The sequence below is a fragment of the Sceloporus undulatus genome, chromosome 1 (genome assembly GCF_019175285.1).
Source record: "Sceloporus undulatus isolate JIND9_A2432 ecotype Alabama chromosome 1, SceUnd_v1.1, whole genome shotgun sequence".
Taxonomy (NCBI): Eukaryota; Metazoa; Chordata; class Lepidosauria; order Squamata; family Phrynosomatidae; genus Sceloporus; species Sceloporus undulatus.
In genome coordinates, this window is record NC_056522.1 from 317,457,236 (window position 1) to 317,468,622 (window position 11,387).

Here is an 11,387-nt window from a genome sequence, read left to right on the forward strand (position 1 = left end):
GTACAGTACCTAACAAAATTATAATGAAAACAGAAATCATGTACAAAATTAATATTGAAGAGAAGGAAAAAAGTACACGTATCATGCATCAATGAGACCTCATAAGAACGAATCCAAAGGGGTATTACAGCACGCAGTACAGTTGAATGCTGCCCTAATAATTAATATTATTTAATTTAAATCCTCATCAATTATATTTCACTATCATTTTAAAATCAGAATAAAACTGCAATTCATTTGATCCTACTTTCATTTAGTGAAGTTTTGTCCCAACTAAATTTGTCATAAGCCACAAAAATGGCTTTCTGAAGCCATATGAGAAAAATACAAACAAAATGAAGATAAAACGCACCTTGTTTGTCATAAGTAGAACTTTTGCTGGTTCTCTTTTGGGCTTCAGGATCTTCTTCGGCCATATTCACCAGCCATATCATTGTTGCTATTGGGAAAAGAAAGTAGACCTCCACATTAATTAATTACACACTATTTTTCAGCCACAAGCCAATTATATACAAGTAGGATTTTGAAATTTGTGCAGTGTTTCAAATTGTTGTTGATTTCTCCACATGCCATCCCGAGAATGTCAAGGGTGTTAAAGAAAGGTATATGAAAGAGACTATTTTTCTGTTTGTGAACTGCCCAGCTACAATGAAAACAAAAGTCATTCTAGCTGAAATTCTAACATGGTCTAGGTAGGAAGATTTTGTTTCATATTTTATAACACAATCTTAATTTAAATACTGTATTAAGGTCAAATAAAATTGGGTGAGATTTTACATTTTTTATCAGCAGTAATGTATAGTATGTGAAATGGCAGGTTTGTTATAAATTGCAAGATGGAATTTAGGCTTGTTCAGAAGATGTATGCCAAATCCATTTGCTTTACAGTTATCCCTCCATATTTGCGGCTTTGATATTTGCGAATTTGATTATTCACGGATTTGATTAATATGTTCTCTCTAGGAATATCTAGGCCCTCCAGTGCAACTCTATGAGCAACTTTAACTAAAAGTTGTACTGAAGGACCTCTACTAGGCCTTTGTAGCTCCTCCAGCACTGTTCTATGGTCAGTGTAGGTTGGACATTGACCACAGAGTTGCACTGGAAGACCTAGAGAGTCCTAGAGAGGTATCCTCTCAGGTAAAAACATGGTGTTTTTGTTATTTGCGGTTTTTCCATATTCACGGGGGTCTTGTGCCCCTAACCCTAGTGAATATGGAGGGATGACTGTACTTGTAACATTGTTTGTGCCATTGCCATCTGTGTGCTGTGGCAAAATGTGATAACTTGTGATGGTGGATGAGTTAGTACACTCTCTCAAAAATATATCTGCAGTTATACACGAGTCCATAGGTAGAAGTCTCAATAATTTAGATAAAATTTGCATTTTTCAATGCTAAACAATTTCAGGAATGCTGTAAGTGTTATGCCAGTGTTGACTAACCAATAAATCCAGACAATAAACCAGGAGAATATAACCTGTGCCCTCCCAATGTTATGTACTACAACTTTCAGACAATCAGCCAATGCTCAGACAGCACAGCTAAATATCAGGGATCTGGGGGATTACAGCCCATACATCTGGAGGTCACCAAGTTTTCCTACCCCAGAAGAAGTATGCTCCTACCAGTGTCCTAAGTTGTTGTTGTTGTTATTATTATTATTATTATTATTATTATTATTATTATGCTTTATTTACTGTATATAGCGCTGTAGATTTACAGTAAAATACATAAAAGTAAACCTGCCCATGGTGGACATTCTAAGAAATAATAGCATAATACATATAAATAATACATTTTTCTTCACCTTCTTTTTTTTTAAAAAATATATAGCACACATGTTCTTTTTATCTTGGGACATCTTATACAACACCTGCTTCTATATTTTGAGCCAACAACAAGTAAAGACCTGAGCTCTAACAAAAAGAAAATGTAACACCTAGCCACACATTTAGCCTCACATACTTCAGCAGAAAACCAGAAGGATTATTAATTTCCCTTCATTCAGAAGCAGGCATCAGATTACAGATCCCAGCTCTGTATACTTACATGAGTAAATGAGTGCTGGGAACAAAGTCTCATTTCTCTCTTGAGCAGTTTCAACCAGCATACGAAGAGGCCCCTTAGGACATAGTACAGCAATCAGGTCTAAAAGGCAGATATTGGTGTTAAATAAAACAGAATGTATTAGGAGTAACTTCAGAAAAATCTCTGTATTAACAATTCTTAGATGCTATAAATTACACTGCTTGGTGAAGCACATGTACAGTAAATTTGAACATCTTTGTTTTGCAGGATCAACATGATTAAACACATTTAGAGAGATCTGTTTTATCTATACAGACTGATGAAAGAATACAACAGAAAATATGTGTTAGACTCAGTCCACTTAGCAGTAACAAACTCAGACTCAGTCCAGTTAGCACCTTGTTGTAAACCGCTCAGATTCCCAGTGATTGGGCGGTATATAAATAAATCCTATTATCATCATCATCATCATCATCATCATCATCATCATCATCATCAAACTCAGATATGTGAAGAAGGCTAGAAGACTTAAAAGTGTTAACCACAACAACTAAAGGGGACCTTCAGATTCAAATGGTGTGACTAATACGTAATTCAGTGCCTCTGTGCTGGCAGAACTAGATTCAGTCCTTCAGAGACTGAAAGAGACTAGAATGATTGATTCATGCACCTGAAACTTGCTGAATTTTTTTAAATGCTCAGGAGACTCCTGGAGCTCTGGCATGCTGTTGTTTGGAAAAGAAAAATGAAAAAGTTGGGACAAATGGTTCACACAGCTTAAAATATTCTGAAAGAAAGTACAACTGGCCAGGATATACTGGAAGAATTTGCTCTAGGTCCCCTCTTCTATCATACACAAATGGTTTGTTGTCTACAAGTTTGGAAGCGGTGTTACCTTGGATATAAAACATGTAAGATTAACAAGAGAGTGGGGGAATTTAGCATGCCTGTCTTCTGATATACCTTGTCTCCTTCCCTAAAAACCACCCACGCTGGACTTGCAGAAAAGTCTGTACTACTACAGAAAAGGGCTCAGTGTTACAGATAGCCCTTTCTGAAGGAGTGAGCTGGGAACTGATGGCATATAGATGCTACGTGGAGTGTGTGTGTGTTTCAAGAAGGAATCTGGAAACCTAGACCAAATCAGCCCCTCACCCCAGCTCAAACACAATGGTGAAGAAACACTATTTTGCTCACACACAATGGTGAAGGAGCAACATTGATATGCTGTGATATGCTTCTCCACTGAGAAATGCATGAATATCTGAATCACATGTTTGGGGTCAACCAAATTGTTCTTTTTTACTCAAATGGCATATTCATAAACTGCCATTGTGAATTTTTCTATTTGATGATTTTCATACTATTTCAAGGTTCCAATACACTGCAGATTTTCAGAAGAGAGATAACATTACTCTTGTACAGTGTGCCCTTACTTTACGTGGGGATCCGTTCCGGACTCCCCTGCGTAAAGCAAATTCCACCTATGCTCGAACCCCATTTAAATGAATAGGGTTTGTGCATGTGGTGGCGTGCGCGTGTACTGTACATAGTTTCCTGGAATAAAACTGGATACTTCCTCACTACCAAGGTCTGGCAAAGGGTAAATGAACATCTCTGTGTCCAGGGTGGAATACTGAAAGGTGCTAGATAGAATCCAACAGGTGACTCTTCAATTTGTGTATACTGTCTTGACAGTAACAGGTTTTTTTCCTATGAAATTGGAATGGTAGCCCTCTGTCTGTAACAAGTGGTAACTGATAATTGGATGGGTGGGTTCAAAACTGTCTTCCTTTCTGTTTTGCTGGATCAAAGTGCCTTCTGTTGGGTCTAGTCAAAATTAGTTACAGTTTAAATTGCAGTGAGCAATTTTCAAAGGCATAAAGGCCAGTTCTGCATCTGGATCCTGCACAAGCTATCTCACCAAACTCAGAACTCTGTATCTTGTTTTGTAAAAATGTAAAGGTGAAGAAGGGAATGGAAGCCAGAATCGTGTATTAAAAACACCTACTCCTGCATCCCAAAATTTCTTCTTGTATTAAAGGAGAATTATTGTTCATGGGGCTTTCAGAAGCATCAGTTCTCCTGCTTTTAAACCCTTTTTTCCCAGTAGGGTAGGATGAAGGAACAAGTGGGGACCTCACAAGGCACTGGTGGGCTGTGTGTTGCCCACCCTATTATATATCAATTGAAATGAACAAGATATGTTTGCTAAAATTAATTTAAGTGCCATTGATTACAAGAGCACTAAAGCAAGACTAAATTAGTTTGCACTGAAGTTCAAACCCATTTTTATGAACTATTAATTACAAAAAGAGAACACTACAATTATATTAAAATAATTATAAACAATTTAGTACATTTCCTCTCTTTTCTAATTTTGCTTCTGTGACTTGACACATAACTAATGTTAGTTAATGTTCAAGTTTAGACCTGAAGTTCATTCACCATGTTCTCTGATGGAAGACCCTTTTTGTCTGTTACTCAGCACATCTTGAAAACATGCTAGGAAAGGCTTTGGCACATCCACTTGATCAGTGTGAGGCATAATGCAGGTGGCAACAGAGTAAATCCCCACAAAACATTTTTTTTTCTTAGCTGCTAAAATAATGTTTATCTTAAAACTCAACTGGATTACAGTCCCCTCTTGGAATGCAAGGAGCCCTTCTGTTTGTAAAAAGTAATTCAATTAAACTCAGGCTCCAATGCAAGTTCTATTAAGAGGCCTACAGCACTGAATAAACAGAGATGGAGTCATCATCAAAGATGTGACTACATAAAACCTACAAGTCAATGCTCAGTATGGTTGGGTAACACAAAGGAAACCATAGCAAATTTAAGTTTGATTTGGAAACATAGTAACAACTATCTGGGTTCTAACTCTCTTTTCCATTCATATTACCAGATATCTATTCAACTGGCAATGCCATGGACTGAAACCTGGACTTTCTCAATGCAAAGTTTGTGCCCTATGTCACCTTGCTCAAATTTTAACAAAGCCACACACAGTCCTCTCCAGGAAATCTGGCTATAGGTCCATCCACTACCACAATGTCACTAGCCCTCAGAGACAGGATTGAGAGTATGCTTTTTTCATTCAGCTTACACTATTGCAAAGTACACTCAGGGAAGGTTTTGCTTTCAAAAGATAAGATCCAAGAGAGACAAGATGGTTTCTGAATGTATTTTGAGACTTTCTAAGGCTCTGCATGGTAAACTCTACTAACTCTGGAAAGTCACTCATGAAGGCAAGGAACTCAGTGAAGCATCTTACACAGTGCAATGGACCATGTCTGGAAGCAAAAAATGGGAGGATTTCTTACACAGATGATCTTTAGACATACTTGGAAGGATTTTTTTGATCCTACTCAGAATTAGCAGAGCCATGTAATACTTCTGACATGCCTGGTTAGATTTCATTAGTAAGCCTTGCCCACAGTGGATTAAGCATGCCATTACATTACAACTGAGTTGCATCTGGGCCACCTTAGCTTAGCTGAACCACCTACCCCACCCTATATTTCTTTTCCCTCTGTAAATATACTTCTGTGCAATCCTATAAGGCATTTATTAAAGGTCAAGAGGGATTCATGAACACTAAATCAATCAAACTTGTAAAGAGAGGGGAAGGTACTTCCTTGACCCAACTATCATCAAAGAACTCAGGTCACTTCATAAACCGAAGTGAAAATTATTTTTTCAAACATCAGGTGTCTTAAGACAAAATACCATAAGTACATCTGCAACAATTGCTCCTTAGAGGTTTAATTTAAAATCCACCCACTTTTTTTCTGCTTGTCTGAAAAAAATGCCCTATGAGGAACGACTTAGGGAGCTGGGGATGTTTCAGCCTGGAGAAAGAAGGTTAAGAGGCGATTGATAGCCCTGTTTAATATTTGAAAGGATGTCATTGAAGGGGAGCAAGTTGTTTTCTGCTGCTCCAGAGACACAGGACCCGGAACATGGATGCAAGCTACAGAAAAAGAGATTCACCTGAACATTAGGAGAACTTCCTGACAGTAAGGGCTGTTCGCAGTGGAATGCACTCCTGGAGGTGATAGAGTCTCCTTCTGTGAGGTTTTTAAACAGAGGCTGGATGGCCATCTGTCAGGGATGCTTTGATTTGGATTTCCTGCATGGCAGGGGTTGGACTGGATGGCCCTAGTGGTCTCTTCCACTCTACCAATTCTATGATTCTATGATTCTAGATTCTAAGTTACCAACCAGACTCACTTATTTTTTTTTTTTTATATAGTTTTCTGATCTTACCACTTTTAAGTTACCTTTATCGAGTAAAATTCAACAGATACCAAAACACTTTAGCACCATTGTTAACTGACTGAACTAGCAAGAAAATATCTCCAACCAGAAACTTAGTAAATATCAGCAATTCTCCAATTCAATTTGGCCTCTGGAGCCAAATGTTCCTCTGACACACCCTGTACTGTCTTTTGTTTCTGGCAGCTTTTGAAAGCTGTGAGCACCTGGGCATTCTTTAAGTTTGGCTCATGTATCAAATATTACAACATGTACTTGATTACCTATATTCCAGGTATGGTTTTATTTTAATTAAATATTACTTGGTCAACTCCAGAGCCAAATAATTTTATTACAGCAGGACAATGGCCTAAATCACCTAGTTAAAGTTTGAAAAGCACCCACTCCTTCATCCAATTATGTTCTCATTTTAAATCTTACACACAATGAAAATGTGTATGTCCACATGGCTTGCTAATCTTTTCAGTATGGATGTCAATCAACAGTGTGAATTTCCTAGTATAAGAAATGTCTTTGTTATGGTGAATTTGAATGATGACAGAAGAATTGTATGATAACATTGTCAACTTAACATGGGATATCTCTGTGTTTAAGTGCAGCCATTATTCAGGCACAACTGCTGCAGAATAAGGAAGTTTTATAAGGCCATCTGGATTTTCTGAATAAGCCCAATGTGAAGGGAATGTATGTGGTATTATAAACTTGTGTGTACATATATCAAAAGGCTGATATGTTGCTTGTTTCCACTTGAAAAAGCTAAGACACTGCATATGACATGGCTACAGTAATTAGGACTGTTTTCTTTTATTCATGATTTTCTACTGTAGGAGGGGAAAATATCAATGAGCTTTTTATTTCAACTGACATTCTCACACACAACTTGTTTATATTGATCTGTCTCTGGACACTCCATTCCACTCCATGTATTGGAGGAAGTGGGCTCAAGTCTATGAAAGCTCATATTATCAGGTTCTTTGTTTCAGTTAGTCTGAAAAAAATCCCTTTGCATACTGATTTTCTAGATGAACGTAGCTATGTCTTTAAATACAGTACTACAATAATCACTCAGATAAGGTAGTGTGAATGGGAAAATCCTGCTTCCTCAAGAATAAAAAAAATGAAGATATGAATATGCAGGGTGTATTGATTGGAAGGGATACAGCAGTGCATATCCTCAATTAAAAAGAAGCAGTTGTGGCTGAGGAGAAGCATCCTGAGAAGTCAGGATTTTGTTGTGTGGTAAGAGATAATTTTTAAAAACTATTTCCCCTCTTTCAAAGACAGTAAAATAAGTATTCACGTGGTAAAGCAGATATATTACCAACCTTAAATAAAACATTATTATTCATTTTGTACAATAATATGAGAAAAAAGAACATTTAACTGCCATACCTTTTTTTACAATTATTTTTCTTAAAAAATAAAATGGGAATGCTAAATGAACAGACTGAGGAGAAATATTGAAGGATTTTACAAAGACATGATTACTGCAGCAAGAACAGTCTATGCCCCAAACGGAAGGATGGTGTTGTTCCAATGAAAGAAGATCGGCTGATGAAGACAATTGAATTTGCTGAAATGGACAAACTGATAGTCTTGATTAAGGAGAAATCCTTGAATAATTTTAAAAAAGATTAGGAATTGTTTATTTGTTTGTTTTTGTTCCACTGGGACCATACATCAGTTTTAGGTTTTGTAAATTTAACAGAGCGTTATATATTTTCATCTAAATTTCATCTAAATTGTGGCACAAGTCATCAGTTGGGTGTGGGGAGTTAGTAGTGTAGGTATTGTTTGTTTTTATATTGTTGTTTAATAATGTTTATAATTTTATCATTGTTTATCTATGTATGCTTTTAGATATACATATAAAATATGTGTGGGTTTGTTTCTTCTATTCAAAGACAAAGCTGCATTGTTCTGGAAAATCAGTATGCAAAGGGATCTTGTAGCACTTTTGAGACTAATAAAGATGCTACAACATCCCTTTGTACTGTATATTGTTTTTTCTATGTTTAACAAAATAATTAATTTTTGTTGTTGCCATTGTTACAAGACCTTAAATCTACAGTCAGCACTCTGCTGGAAAAGAGTAATACTCCTTTTGCTGCAGAAATAGCAAGCCTAATTTCTGATGGTGTTAACTCAGCCACTCTTTCTTAGACCCATCCCTAGACAAATCAGCCATTCTGCTAATGCTATAAGGATGCACAACTGTTCCAACACTTGAAATACTACTAACTTCTCTGGGAACATTCCACTGTCAAACAGCCCTTACTCTCAGGAGGTTCCTCGTAGTCCAACACACAAAGCTATATATCCCAACCTATCCAGGAAGAATGTCAAAATGTTCTCCATTTTGAGCATGACTGAGAAACATGAATTTATATTGTTTTTTATTAATGTTTTTGGCTTTTAGTTGGTTGTGTTCTCCATTTTTGAATGTCCTACAATTTGTTGTACATCATGTCCTACATTTTTCCTACCATTCTGTGGAATGTTCATATGTTCTGAAACTACAGTATTTCTCCTGTATAAACCCTACATTGCAAAGCGGATACAAGACAAGTTATGACTCCTGATGTATGATTACTACAATGAACGTCTGGACATTTGCTAGGATCTTAAATTATGAACCATTGAGGAGAGGGAATCACCCACTTATCTCTTAAAAGGTGTACGTATCCCTGGAGGCCTCAACAGATCACTTTTATAATATATAGCCTACAGATGTTAGGCTCTATATCAGGGGTAGGCAAGCTTTTTGAGCCGGGGGCCAGGTTGCTGTCCCTCAGACAACTGGGGGGCCGAAGCCAAAAAATAAATAATTAAATATTTTTAATAAATAAATAAATAAATAAATAAACCGGGACAAATGTAGGACAGCATTTTCAAATGGTGGACACTTTTTTTAAAAAAGTGGAGGACACGCAAAAAATTTTTTTGCTGATTTTTTAAAAAATGTTAATATAAATGCATGTTTCTGAGGCGTCTACAGACAATTGCCCCCCTTGCCCCTGCGTGTGAGAGGCCAAAGGCCCCGGCGGCAATCAGCGGCAGGATTGGGCTGGGGCCTGTCCCAAGGCCTTGCTGGGCCGCATCCGGCCCGTGGGCCGCAGGTTGCCTACCCCTGCTCTATATGTACAGGTACCATGCAACGGTTAAAGTGAACAAGTTGCTAAGACATGTGACTGTATATCATGGGGTTAGAGTGGACTGATACAGCTTTAATCCTCTACTACACAAATGGGATAATGTGACTCTCCAACTGTTGCTGGACACCAATTTCCATCAGCCCTAGCCAATACAGCTCACAGTGAAGTATAACAGGAGGAGCTGTGGTTCAACATTTGGAAGGCCACATGTTCCTTACTACTTTGAGCTTGTGAATACTGATGAAGTGGACAAGCTGCTTGGAAGTGTAAGGAAGATGACTTGCCCTCTAGATCCCTGCCCATCTTGGCTGACCGTTCAGGGAGGGGATGCAGCAGTAACCTCACTTCAAATCATCATTAATGCATCTCTTAGGGAGGGGATATTTCCATCCAAACTCAAACAAGCAGTGGTTAAACCACTCTTGAAAAAAACCTCCCTTGATCCCCTGATTAGAAACAACTACAGGCCAGTCTCTTTGTTACCATTTTTGGACAAGGTGATTGAGAAGGCAGTTGCCTTCCAACTCCAGGCGGTCTTGGATGAACCCGAATATCTAGACCCATTTCAAGCTGGCTTCAGGGTAGGTTACGGAGTTGAGACTGCCATGGTCGCCTTGGTAGATGATCTCCGTCTGGGCATCGACGGGGGAAGTGTGACCCTGTTGGTGCTCTTGGACATCTCAGTGGCTTTCGATACATAGACCATGGTATCCTTCTGGAACACCTGAGGGATTTAGGTATCGGGGGCACTGCGCTCCAGTGGTTCAGATCCTATCTCTCGGGCAGATTCCAGATGGTGATGCTGGGAGACAGTTGCTCCCGTAAGCGGGAGTTGACATCAAGCGTCCCTCAAGGCGCCATCCTGTCTCCCATGCTGTTTAATATTTACATGAAGCCGCTGGGAGAGATCATCCGGACACAGGGGGCGTGGTGTTATCAGTACGCTGATGACACCCAACTCCACCTCTCCATGTCCCTGATTGCTGCAGTGACCAAGGATGGCATCTCTCCTCTAAATGCCTGTCTTGAGTAGGTAATGGGCTGGATGAGGGAAAACAAGCTCAGGGTGAATCCAGAGAAAATGGAAGTACTTGCGATAGGAACCCCTGGGCCAGGTGGGGAGATTTGTCAACCTGTCCTGGATGGGGTCACACTTCCCCAAAGGATGAAGTCTGCAGTTTGGGAGTGCTCCTGGACTCGTCTCTACAGTTAACATCGCATGTGGAAGCAGTGGCCAGGAGGGCTTGGTACCAACTTCGGTTGATACGCCAGCTGCACCCCTACCTGGCTCGGAGAGACCTTGAAGTAGTGGTGCATGCACTGGTAACCTCTCGTTTAGATTTCTGTAATGCACTCTACATGGGCTACCTTTGTACCAAGTTCGGAAGCTTCAGTTAATCCAAAATGCTGCAGCCAGATTGGTCACGGGAACATCAAGATCGGACCATATTACACCAATACTAAAATCTTTACACTGGCTACCGATTAGCTTCCAGGCGCAATACAAAGTGTTGGTCGTCACCTTTAAAGCCCTACATGGCTTGGGCCTGAGTTACTTAAAGGAACGTCTCTCCCTACACAATCCGCCCCGCACACTCAGAACCTCAGGGAAGAAATTGCTGGAATACAAAAAAAAACCAGACTGGTCACTACTTCCCAAAAAGGATTTACAGCCACGGTCCCAAAATTATGGAACAACTTGCCAGAAGAGATCCGCCTCATTACATCATTAGAAGCCTTTAAGAAGGCATTAAAGATGGATCTCTTCCAGCGGGCATATCCACCTGACCTGCTATAGTGAAGATTCCCACCCCGTTTAGATTATATGGAAAAACAGATAATCAGATGCGTTGTTTCCTCTACTGTAATATTGCTGACCGACTAGCATTGACTAGTATTATATTGTACTGTATTTTATTGTGTA